A 13,093-nucleotide genomic window follows, 5' to 3' on the forward strand; every position below is an offset into this window, starting at 1 on the left:
TGGCAGGCTCTCTCATCTGTGAATGCACTGCCCTCCCCTCTGCAGTCTGTGAATGGCACGGCCTCGCTCTGCAGCTGAATGCCTGTGCCCTCCTCTGCATCTGTGATGGCACTTGCCTCGCCTACCATCTGTGATGCACTGTGCCCCCTCTGATCGAATGCACTGTGCCTCGCTCTGCAGTCTGTAATCATTGCCTCTCTGCTGAGGCACGCTCGCCCCGTGCCTACCTTGTTGAAATACAGAGAGAGTCCGTTGTACATTAATAATTGGGTGCCGCAGAAGGAGAGGAAAGGAGGAGAGGAGGGAGGTGAGGTGATGCGCGTCTGTGTGTGAGAGGCCGCTTTCCACACCGCTGCCTGGCCCCGAGCGTGTGTGTGTGTGTGTGTGTGCGCGTGAGTGTGTGTGTGTGTGCGTGCGTGCGGGTACACGTGTGTGTGAGAGACCGCTTTCCACACCGCTGCCTGGCCCCGAGCGTGTGTGTGTGCGCGCGTGAGTGTGTGTGTGTGTGCGCGCGGGCACACGTATGTGTGCATGTGCGTGACTGTGCGTGTGTGTGTGTGTGTGTGTGTGTGTGTGTGTGCGCGCACGTGCGGGCACACGTGTGTGTGCACGTGCGTGAATGTGTGCGTGCGTGCATGTGTGTGTGTGTGTGTGCGTCTGTGTGTGTGCTTTAATGAAACGTTTCTTAAGCCTGGCAGATTGCGTTTGTTCTGCTCGTATCTGAACACTCAGCAGTTTCTCTGCAGTTTTTCCCATTTTTAAAAATGTAGCGATAACAGCTGTCACAAAGTTAAGAGATCAGAGGATTTGCTTAAGGAAATCACTTGGGCTTGTCACAGACTCCCTGATTTGGAACAGTTGTACAAAAGAAATGCACACAAGCCACAATTTGTCATGTATTTTTCAAGTAAGATATGGATGTATGATGTGGGTCATTGATTTGGGTGCTGAATATCAGTAGTGAATCCAAGGTTTTTTTTTTTTTTTTTGAAAACTGCTTCTAACAAGAAAATAATTTTTGTGTCTTGTGCCTGGGAAAGTATTTTTACTAAATTGTGCAGTTTTATTTCTGTAAGCATTTAATGACCATTACTACAAATACTGCCTGTATGACTTTCCACAATTAGGTGCTGATCATCATAAGTGAAATGTTTTGAGCAAACATAATTATTTAAATGCATTGTTTAAATAGTACTCTTATATTGTTGTAGTTGTAAATTTTGAAGGTGAGGAATAAGCCATTCTATGTAGCCACAATTTTAATCCCATAAGGAATTTCAGTTAATTACGAAAACATTAATACATTTCTCCTCAAATATGAATTTATATATACTGGCTAATGACCTGTAGTGACCTCTTGTTATGCCGTTGAAAGAAAATAAGTTAAAAAAGCGTTTAATTTTTACATTGGATAATATTAATGCACGTTGTGCCATTCCTTTATTTTATGAAAAGCACAAATATATTACTTAAATATAACAATGCGCCCAACGTTGTGCATACACACTACACATTACGTTGAGGTCTCTGATAATTGCAGTTCATGTTTGTTCACAACAGTAAAGCAGAACATTGTGAAGAGGTGAAATTAATGAAAGGTGTTTCTCAATGATTCTTTCCTCGGCAGTCTGATTTAAGCAGCCGCAGCGTAGCATTAAGATGCTTTAAAGAAGTGTAATGCTGCATAGCATGCATATTGATATACTCTACGTAAATATGGGAGGAAAAAATACTGAGGTAGAAAATGAGCTTTGATGTTGTACTGAAGAAGCCCATGCCTGGAATGTGTTTGAATTTAAATATTTATGTCATTATAATACTGAGGGATATGTAACTATGATATTTTATTGAGTAGATTTTAAAAATGCATGTCCTCCACTCTCCTTAATAAAAAAAAGCAGCCTTTGCTCTTGAGTAGGGCAAAGAGTTTTAGTCTTTGGGGTCATTGGTGAGCAGCTCATCTGTGGTCAGTGTGTGCTTCTATAACACAGCTTCTACCCCTGAATGTGCCCCCACACTCATACACACACACCTACAAACACATATGCGCACACACACACATGCACGCACACACATATACACAAGCGCGCGGACACACTCACGCGCACACACACACACACACACACACACACACACACACTCTCTCACACACACACACACACACACACACAGTTGCCTTCTGCAGTAAATCACACAGGAGTTATCTCTGGGTCGACTGTAAGCTCTCGCAGGTGAAATGGAACAGAGACTGAGTGAAGTGTTGATTCATCACCACAGCATCTGTGTGTGGGAGACTGAAGGGCACATCCTATCTCTCTCATACACTTACCTTCACCTTCACCGTCACACTTACCTTTACCTTCACCGTCACACTTACCTTCACCTTCACCGTCACACTTACCTTTACCTTCACCTTCACACTTACCTTTACCTTCACCTTCATACTTACCTTTACCTTTACCTTCGCCTTCACACTTACCTTTACCTTCACCTTCACACTTACCTTTACCTTTACCTTCACCTTCACACTTACCTTTACCTTCACCTTCACACTTACCTTTACCTTCACCTTCACACTTACCTTTACCTTTACCTTCACCGTCACACTTACCTTTACCTTCACCTTCACACTTACCTTTACCTTCACCTTCACACTTACCTTTACCTTCACCTTCACACTTACCTTTACCTTGGCTTAGTGTGCAGTACTCGACTGCTCGGTACAGGGAAACAGTCAGAATACGCTCATAAGACTGTGATTCACATGCAGCTCAAAATGTGTTTTAAACTGTTTTCATTCGGCACCCGTGGCATCCCGTTGGACTCCCGCTTACTTCTGTCCAAATCCTCAGCGTTAACGGCCAGAAGAGAAAAGAAGGACAAACCGGCGCGCTGTGTGTTTGAGAGTGGATCTCGTTCTCATTTTTAAAGATCTTTCCTGTTTCTCTGCCTGGCGATAAGGCTGGGGGTCTGGCGCTGGTGCAGCACAGAGCATCCCTAACCCTAACCCTTCCCACATCCTGGCCTGCGCTCGTAATTATCTTCTGTTTGCCTCTGATAATCCAGGGCCTGGTGTCCCAATAATGAAGGCCCTGAATCATCACCGAGTGTAAAAACAATGGCATTGTCATGGTTACCTCACCGGCGTATTATAAATAATGAATGAAATGTGCGTTAAGCAATAGGGGCAGAGTTTATGAAATGACTTGTATGAATGGATTAAAGTACAACTGTTATTACTTCCCCTTTTTGATGTAGTGCTGAGGAGTAATGGCACAATCGGGAAAAAAAAGAAGGAATCCTTTCTTCAAGATCTTATAAAATCTAATTTACATTAGAGGAGAAATTGCGTCCCGAGTCGACGGTAGTTATTGTATTATTTTAAATAAGATTTTCTAGAAAGGAGGGGAAAAAAAACATTCCTTTTACTGGCCTTCAAAAAATCATTGGGCTTGGAATAAAGCATTCATTTTCCACACGAAGAACCAGCACACACAAAGAATTTATGTGTGTGTGTGTGCGCGTGTGCGTGCGTGTGTGCGCGTATGTGTGCGTCTGTGGTGTGTGTGCGTATGTGTGCGTCTGTGGTGTATGTGTGCGTATGTATATGTGTGTGTGTGTGTGCGTGCGTGTGTGTGTGCGTATGTATATGTGTGTGTGCGTGTGTGTGCGTGTTATGTAAAGTAGGTCTATAATTTCATATTTTAATGTGGTTCTGGGTAGACTGTCATGGAGGGAAGCCAGTCCCACATGTGAAAATGGCTCCTGTTTGTTCTGGGAAGTTTTCGGTGGAACATCCTGTTTCATCCGTCCCGCCGCTGCCGTGCAGTAATGGGTAATCTTCCGTGCCCGGCCCCGAAGCTGCTGATGAGAATTAGGGGGTAAATTGGCGCTAGGTACTCAATTACTGCGCTTGATGGCTGTGTTAACCCTGGGGCTGGCAGAAGGGTACCGGTGAGCCAATCAGGGGTGACCGGTGACACCGAATGCCGGTGAGAAATGAGAGACAATCGCACAGTGAGGACAATTTAAATAACCTCCGATGCGTTTATTTCATATCGAACAATTAAGCGCAGAAATGGGATTTTCAGAAGCAGGGGCCGCGTACGTGATAAAATAAAACGGCACTAACAACGTTCATCTGACCTGAAAGGATCGTAATATCGAGAGAGGGAATTAATGTGGAAATATAGCCTGACCTGCCTTCCTCATCACGGAGAGGCCTTCAGTTGTAACGTTGTCACTGTTGCCAGGATCAATTTGGTCAGCATAACATAAATATTCAGGTGTCAAAGACCTTAAAACATCAAAAGAAGGGGGTCCAGCACTGCAGCCCGTTTCTGGTGACAGACTTTATTCTGTGACTGCGGAGCTGAGCTCTCTTTCCCAGAATATAAAGACAGTGTGACTTTTTGAACGGTAATTATGCCTCTGCTGCTCAAATGCATGGACTCAGATGTCCTGTGGAATATACTCACACCGTATATTTAATGGCCCTGACATTCTCTGGGGATGAAATAACAATTAGAGATTGTACTTGAGCTCTGTAGCCTCTCCCAAGTTTTATACTGTACTGTGGCCTGTTGCTTTTGCAGTGGATTGTGTGTTATGATTTATTCATGAAATACAAGAGGATGTATTTGTATTGTTGTTTTCAGTATTGGTAGCACGCACGCTTGCACCTGAATGCGTAATATGATGTCTAAGTGAATAAATCTCCCAGCATCGCTGAGTTTGTGATGAATTCACTCGTGCTGGATTGTTTGTACCGTTTGTCTGGCCGACGCAACAAAGTGGTTTGCGTTTTTTTTTATTTATTCACTGCAGGCATGTTAAAGATCATCAGTCGGGTCTCTGAAGGTCTGAGTCGCCATATTTCCTGTAGAGGATTGTGGGATTATATCACTATCGCAGAGAGATCGTATAGCCCGCATTCAGGACACAGACACTGCGAGTAGAGTCTACAGACAGAATCAATCTGATCTCTCGCTCATACTCCTCGCTTTTATTGCTAAATCAATTGCAGCTCCCAAAGGGGAAAGAGTAGACTAATTGTTTTAGGAATAATCTTTTTTTTTTTTGGTCTTTGGGATTTTTGAGAGATGGAAAAAGATCTGTCAGTTGGGAGCCAATGTGCCACCCTGAGGGAAGACGGGATGGGTGGGGTGGGGGGCAGATTGGGCTCTGTAGAACATTCCCGAAACAGCCTTCAGTGTTCTACCAGAAATAACACCTCTGCAGTGTTTTTACATTGTCCAATTGTCTATTATTTATTTATCAGAGCAACCTGTAACGCAGTGCATAGATCCCCATTAGTACATTACTGTGTGTAGGAGCATACAGTTCCTTTATTATGAATGAAAATCAGCACATTCCTTTGAGGATTTTTATGTTATCTTGTGACGGGCCGTAGGTCTTCTATCATCAAAATAAACTGAGAAAAACTATTAAAAACTAAGCGCCTTCCTCTTGAAAATCAGGAACCGAAAATTCCAACCTGCTTGGTTTCAAACTTTTCGCAAGCTGTTCAATTTGGAAAAAAAAAAGCTTTATATTGTAGCATTATGCGACATAACTCCTTTTGTGTGAAGAGAGCTGCGAGCAATTAATGTGGAGCTCCCTTTTTTAAAAACACTATTTATGCAAAAAGGAAAAGGCAAACACTGAAGAGCTGAGCTGTGGGGAGAGGGACTTTAATGTATCGCCAGGAACATGCGGGGCACAGTACACCTGACAGCCGGGGCCTTGCGGGGCTCCGGGTTTGAATCTAAATGGATTGTTCCGTGGCCAGCAGCGAAAGGGTACGGTATCTCCTGGTAGTGCCGGCGTGGGTGAGACCCTCCCCTTTGGGGATCAATTATGCGGCCGCGGGCTGTACCTGGAGCTCCACGTGCCTGATTAAAACTCCCAGAATCCCTCTGTACGGGCAGCGGCTGCCTCGCCTGGGCTGTTTATTACCGTGCGCCACTTTAAAGGTCAGGCGCTGTTTTACATGAGTCCTTTGGCCCCGTGGAGGGTGGGGGGGGGGGGGGGCTATTGTTCTTCGCTGAGGCCTCCTCGGTACTTCACTATCTAGTTCTGCTTGTTAAACTGGGATTCGATGGGAAGGGACGAATGGTAGCAGAGGCCGCGTAGATGTTCCCAAACTGTTCTGAGCACCCGCCACCCACTGCTGAAGGGAAATTTGTGTGGTCAACTCCTAATTAAAGTGCTGCAGCAATATAAGCATTATATAATTACATTGTATTCATAATGCAGAGTATGGAAATTAAATAATCGTATATAACCAGCGTCAGAACGTGGGTCTCCTTTTTCATCATTTGTGAGTTGATGCGTAGATAGAAAGCTTGCATTGTCAGTTTTGTGCTGTCAATGTTTCCATGCAACTAAAACCCGTCTAATCTAATGGATTTTATGAATGTGCTTCCTGACATATTTTGATAAGGAATCAGGTTTTTATAATTTCCTGAATATCTGACTTTCTTAATGTTTGTTTATGCTGATGATTATGATGGTGATGATGGTGATGATGATGACGATGCTGATGGTGATGATGATGATGACGATGCTGATGGTGATGATGATGATGATGGCGGCGGTGATGATGAAGAAGGGATTCTAACTCAGCGCAGAGCTGGTTTATCAGCTGAGGGATGGGTCTGTTCATGGGTTAGACACGGGGAGGCCGCTGGGTAGCGTCAGGGCTGCCATGTTGGCTCTCAGCTCAGGAGATGAAATTCGAGAGCAGTCTGTGGAAATCAGATAATGATGAGTGTAATCCAATTTACCGTTTCATCTGAAACCAAAAAGAAGTGCTTAGATTGCATGACACTCTTTCACTGAATATTTCATTAAAATTCCTCTTCATCTCCCCTCTTTAATCAGACGCAGTAAGTGGAGAAGTGTTTTTCTGCGGCTAATCATGTCTTTATTAGCGTTATGAAGCTAAAGGGAAATAAAATTGTTTGAACTGGAGCCGGCTCGATATGAAAAGGGGGTCTATTGATTTCTGTTTAACCCCTGCTGTCGAGATGGCGTGCGATATGTTTGCACAATTACACTACAAAAAGAAAGGAAGAAAAGCAAAATGATGAATGCAAGAAAGGAAATAATGAGTAAAACACACATGGACCGAATGGCCTTTTGAGCCCATTATTCACTCAGGAACACTGCATTTTCCCTTTCATCACTTCTGAAGTCAAACGGGAGTGCTGATCTGTGTGTTTGTTAGAGCACACACACACACACACACACACACACACACACACACAGAATACCAGGCACAAGGATAATCAGCAGCTCCAGGTGTTCAGGTCTGACTTTGATTCTCTAAAAAGTAGATCTTTGCTGTGGCCAGAGAGGCAGGGTGTTGTCCCTCTGGACAGCTGGATTACTGGAGAATGCTGATCATTTATTCCAGTTGCAGGACACTGGTCAAGTCTGGCAGAACTGGTGCTTTGAATGTGTTTGATTTATGCCACCATCTCTCAAATGGGAATAAAGGAACATGTTTACAAAAGACACAGATAAAAACATCCAAAGCTTTAAAGCACTCATCTTTCAGCGTTAGAGCTGTCAGTGTTCATTAAAGACCACGCACACTGGCAGACTGTGAGTCTCCGTAGGCTGTATCGATAGGTTCATTCATAAATTTGTGAGGGTAATCGTTAGCGAATCCAAATCAATTAGTAAACAAGCTGTTAGGAGCTGATTGCGCCAACTAGCATCATTAGAACCATCAGGAGGGTAACATTACACGCAATCAAAAATTAATCACGTTTGTTGTGAGTGCGGTCGGGTCCACGTGCCGTTAAAGTATTTATAATTCAGCCTTAGGATCCCCGCAGTTGGAGGCTGTTCGTGTTTGGCTCGGACGGGCAGGAAACGGCTGGAAAAACAGGAGGAAGAAAAGAGACCGTGTGGCGTTCTGAGTCACAGTCAGTGAAGTGCAAATGAGTGCTTTCATTAGGCTGTGTTTCTATGATGCAGCAGCGCGGAATATACCTACATCCAGTGTGAGAAAGATGTTTATTTAAATACAGATTAAGCCGGTTTTATTTTGTTTCTTTCTTTCTGTTTTTTTTTCTTTTCTTTTTAAAAGGGAAGGTTTTTGGACCAGTGGAGAGGGTCTGTTCCCCCTGAGTTGTTGCGTATGATGCTGTTGTTTTCACGCTGTCTGAGAGAAGCATCACTCTCGCGCGGTGAGACGGGGTGTCCCCCCGTGTGGAAAAAATAGTATATAGTATAAAATAGTATGCTGAGTACTTATACTTGAGAATACTTGAAGTATAATTAAAGTTTATATCAAGTATGTTTAGTATACTATTTGTTTCCCGTGGGTCAGCTGACCAGTACTTACCTTCCTGGCTGTCTGTGTGGCCAAATCATGCCCTGCAGTGTGGGACTGCTGGCAACCCTGCTGCAGCTGGGACCTGTCCATGGGACGCACCACTCAAAACACTCATCATCATCATCATCTTCATCTTCACCACTGGCTCCCCCTCCTCCTCCTTCTCTTCCCCCTCCTTCATAATCATCATCATCTTCCTCACCACCGCCTCCTCCTCTGCCTCCTCGTCCCAAAGTTTTGCAAGTCGTTGAAAATGAATGAAATGTATTTAAATTGCATGACATCTACTGGGAAGGAAGTTAATAGTATTTGAAGATAAAGAAAGATATGGCCCATTTGTCTTTCCAATAATTTTAAGATTCTCATTAGAGATGTTTAATCCAGATCAGACTTAATAGAGAGGGGAAGGCGGCTGAGGGGTGGGTAGGAGGGGAGGGGGAGGGGGGTAGGAGGGGGAGGGACAGAACAGCTTCCCGCTGGGTGATGATGGGAATCTGGCTGATTGTACTGGATTGGGATCGTGTCATAATTGCAGCCGTGCAGGACGGGCCGCGCTCCTGTGACAGGGAGGAGGATTGGATCGCTGTCAGGCGGCCCGGGCCGTGTCAGTAGCTCACGTTTCCAATGCAGAACGTGCGGTTTGACCCCGCCGTGACCCCGCTGTGACCCCGCCCTGGCAGCGAACGGCGAACAAACACGCCGCCAAGAAAACACGCCAGCGCGTTCTCATATAAATCTCCACCGCGCACCGCGGGACATCCATCTTCATCTGGGGAGCTCTGCCTGCCACCCAGCGGCGTCTGGAGCGGCTCGCTGGGGACCCTGAGGGCACCCCGTCTCTACGTCACAGACACACACACACACACACACACACACACACACGCGTACACACACGCACACGCGCACACACACACACACACACACGCACACACACCGCACACACACACACGCACCACGACACACACCACACGCACTCACACACACACAACACACACACACACACACACACACACGCACACACGCACCACACGACACACACACACACGCACGGATATCATGCGCGCACACACACACACACAGCACACGCACCACACACGCGTACACACACGCACACCACACACACACACACACACACACCACACCACACCACACACACAGACACACACACACACACACACACACACACACACACACACATTACACGCACACACACACGGATATCATGCCACACACACACACACACACCACACGCACACACGCACGGATATGCATGCGCACACACACACACACACACACACAGACAGACACACGCACACACACACGGATATACATGCGCACACACACACACCAGTCAAATTCTAAAACACTGTATTTACATGCGAGTTAAAGCCTTAAAATACATGGACGGAATAGACCCCCCCCCGCCCCCCCAAAAAACAAAAAAAACAAACCCAAATACCCTCCCTCCCAACTCCTAAATAAATTCGCTAATTTATTTTATCTGAGTGACCTGCTCTTCACTGGCCTTCAGGATAAGGCACGTCACTCTCACCCCGGCCAGAGGGGGGTGCTGTGCGTTTCCTCTCCCAAGAGGATTACTGTCTCCCTGCGCTGTAGTTATGGAAAGGTGGGCATATTGTTTTCTCTCTCCTCTGTGGGGGGTCGTCTCTCTGCTATGCCCTCCGCTCTTCCTCTGGGCTGGGGCTGATTGGCTGGGACTGATGGGAATAGTTTGACCCGTGTGCCACGCTGATGAGATGGCTCAAAGCTCCCATCTGCCCCGGCGCTGCCCTCTGCCCCCTGTCCCTGTTAGCGATTACGCTCGCTAATTACTGACGCGGGCCCACCGTCGTATCAGTGTCACAGTGCCCCCCCAACCCCCCCCACACACACCAACACCACTACACCCCAACACCCCAACATCCCTACTCCCCCACACACCCACACCACCAGAATTCAGCTTGGCACACTGTATGCCACATTAAATATAGATAGGTATGATAGGTAATAGATGTCATTCCTTCTACATTTTAAATGAATACTTTGAAAAAAACAGCAGAAATATGTAACGCTTTTTAAAAATATACAGACATTTACATTTTATATGAAAAATTATTTATTCATAAATGTTTTGGCAACATAATATACTTCACTTTAAAGCTCTTTAAAATACACAGATGTCCAGCAGGTAGTGTTAGTAATGTTATTTTCAACAGGATTAATATTTTATTACCAGGACAAGTAAATGAAAACAGATGCTCAGGAAGGGCTTTCCTGTTTAAACAAACTTGTCTTCTCTCTTCTCTTCTCTTCTGTTCAGCATTAACGCCTTTTTTTGGAATATTAACAGAGTTTAAAATTGGGGGTGATATGAACGATTTGGACACACACGTCAGGAAAAGGGGATCGTCTCTTGGCAGCAGGATGTTAATTCTGCCCCATTAATGAAATGTATCCTGCTTCGCTGTCTGTCTCCCCTCTCCTTTTAAAAATCATGGTCCTGTTCTTTTTTTTTAGTTTTTTTTGGAGGCAGATATTTTTCTCCCCTCTTTTACAGATGGCATGGTGGGGGGGGGGGGGCTCAGGTTTGGGGCGATGTAAGAGATTGACAGTGTTCAGGTGATTATGGAGAGACTCAAAGGCAGGTGGGCCCTGCAGAATGACTGAGCACGGGCCCAAATCCACGCCACCAGGCCCAACACTCTCGCCATCCCGTACGCCGAGCAGACAAGGAGATTAAATGACCTCATACATATGATTTTTCATTTAAATTATAGTATTCATGATATTTACCTTGTTTTCCATCCATTTTAAATGGGTTTTCAGGTGTTTTCAATGATACCAATGGCTTCAAATTAGAGTTTAGGGCTCAAATTAGGGTTCAGCTAGGGTTAGGGTTAGGAAAACGGTAAGTCTGAGGGTCGAGGCAAGTTTACGGTTGTGTTCAGCAGCTTGAAGAAAGGTTGGGACATGAGTTCTATTGATTTTGAATGAACCAAAAAAAATGTCTAGTAGCATGTATACCCATGACCATACAAAATGTCTAATACATGCATGTTTTTCTTAGGGAGAACATTTTTTTTTTTTAAATGACCTCATACATATGATTTTGCATTTAAATTATAGTATTCATGATATTTACCTTGTTTTCCATCCATTTTAAATGGGTTTTCAGGTGTTTTCAATGGTACCAATGGCTTCAAATTAGAGTTTAGGGCTCAAATTAGGGTTCAGCTAGGGTTAGGGTTAGGAAAACGGTAAGTCTGAGGGTCGAGGCAAGTTTACGGTTGTGTTCAGCAGCTTGAAGAAAGGTTGGGACATGAGTTTTATGATTTTGAATGAAGCAAAAAAATGTCTAGTTTACGGTTGTGTTCAGCAGCTTGAAGAAAGGTTGGGACATGAGTTTTATTGATTTTGAATGAAGCAAAAAAATTGTCTAGTAGCATGTGTACCCATGACCATACAAAATGTCTAATACATGCTTGTTTTTCTTAGGAGAACATTTTTCTTTTTAAATGACCTCATACATATGATTTTCATTTAAATTATAGTATTCATGATATTTACTTGTTTTCCATCCATTTAAATGGGTTTTCAGGTGTTTCAATGGTACCAATGGCTTCAAATTAGAGTTAGGCTCAAATTAGGGTTCAGCTAGGGTTAGGGTTAGGAAAACGGTAAGTTGAGGGTCGAGGCAAGTTTACGGTTGTGTTCAGCAGCTTGAAGAAAGGTTGGGACATGAGTTTTTGATTTGAATGAAGCAAAAAAAATGTCTAGTAGCATGTGTACCCATGACCATACAAAATGTCTAATACATGCATGTTTTCTTAAGGAGAACATTTTTCTTTTTAAATGACCTCATACAATGATTTGCATTTAAATTATAGTATTCATGATATTTACCTTGTTTTCCATCCATTTTAAATGGGTTTTCAGGTGTTTTCAATGGTACCAATGGCTTCAAATTAGAGTTTAGGGCTCAAATTAGGGTTCAGCTAGGGTTAGGGTTAGGAAAACGGTAAGTCTGAGGGTGAGGCAAGTTTACGGTTGTGTTCAGCAGCTTGAAGAAGGTTGGGACATGAGTTTTATTGATTTTGAATGAAGCAAAAAAATGTCTAGTAGCAGTTACCCATGACCATACAAAATGTCTAATACATGCTGTTTTCTTAGGGAGAACATTTTTCTTTTTTAAATGACCTCATACATATGATTTTGCATTTAAATTATAGTATTCATGATATTTACCTTTTTCCATCCATTTTAATGGGTTTTCAGGTGTTTTCAATGGTACCAATGGCTTCAATAGAGTTTAGGCTCAAATTAGGGTTAGCTAGGGTTAGGGTTAGGAAAACGGTAAGTCTGAGGGTCGAGGCAAGTTTACGGTTGTGTTCAGCAGCTTGAAGAAGGTTGGGACATGAGTTTATTGATTTTGAATGAAGCAAAAAAAATGTCTAGTAGCATGTATACCCATGACCATACAAAATGTCTAATACATGCTGTTTTTCTTAGGGAGAACTTTTCTTTTTTAAATGACCTCATACATATGATTTGCATTTAAATTATAGTATTCATGATATTTACCTTGTTTTCCATCCATTTTAAATGGGTTTTCAGGTGTTTCAATGGATCAATGGCTTCAATTAGAGTTTAGGGCTCAAATTAGGGTTCAGCTAGGGTTAGGGTTAGGAAAACGGTAAGTCTGAGGGTGAGGCAAGTTACGGTTGTGTTCAGCAGCTTGAAGAA

The sequence above is a fragment of the Anguilla rostrata genome, chromosome 19 (assembly GCF_018555375.3).
Source record: "Anguilla rostrata isolate EN2019 chromosome 19, ASM1855537v3, whole genome shotgun sequence".
In the NCBI taxonomy this organism is placed as follows: domain Eukaryota; kingdom Metazoa; phylum Chordata; class Actinopteri; order Anguilliformes; family Anguillidae; genus Anguilla; species Anguilla rostrata.